The sequence below is a fragment of the Mandrillus leucophaeus genome, unplaced genomic scaffold (assembly GCF_000951045.1).
Source record: "Mandrillus leucophaeus isolate KB7577 unplaced genomic scaffold, Mleu.le_1.0 Scaffold1134, whole genome shotgun sequence".
In the NCBI taxonomy this organism is placed as follows: domain Eukaryota; kingdom Metazoa; phylum Chordata; class Mammalia; order Primates; family Cercopithecidae; genus Mandrillus; species Mandrillus leucophaeus.
The window spans coordinates 181,813-182,114 of record NW_012099588.1 but is presented as its reverse complement, the minus strand read 5'-3'; positions in this window follow the sequence as shown (position 1 = coordinate 182,114).

Here is a 302-nt window from a genome sequence, read left to right as displayed (position 1 = left end):
GAAATAAATAAATGATATTCATATAGAAGGAGAGGAAGTCAAACTATTCCTGTTTGCAGATGGCATGATTGGATATCTAGAAAAATCCATAGTCTCAGCCCAAAAACTTCTTAAGCTGATAAACAACATCAGCAAAGTCTCAGGACACAAAAAACAATGTGCAAAATTTCTAGCATTTCTACATACCAACAACAGGTAAGCTGAGAGCCAAATCAGTAATGAACTCCCATTCACAACTGCCACAAAAAGAATAAAATACGTAGGAATATAGCTAACTTGGGAGGTAAAAGATCTCTACAAGG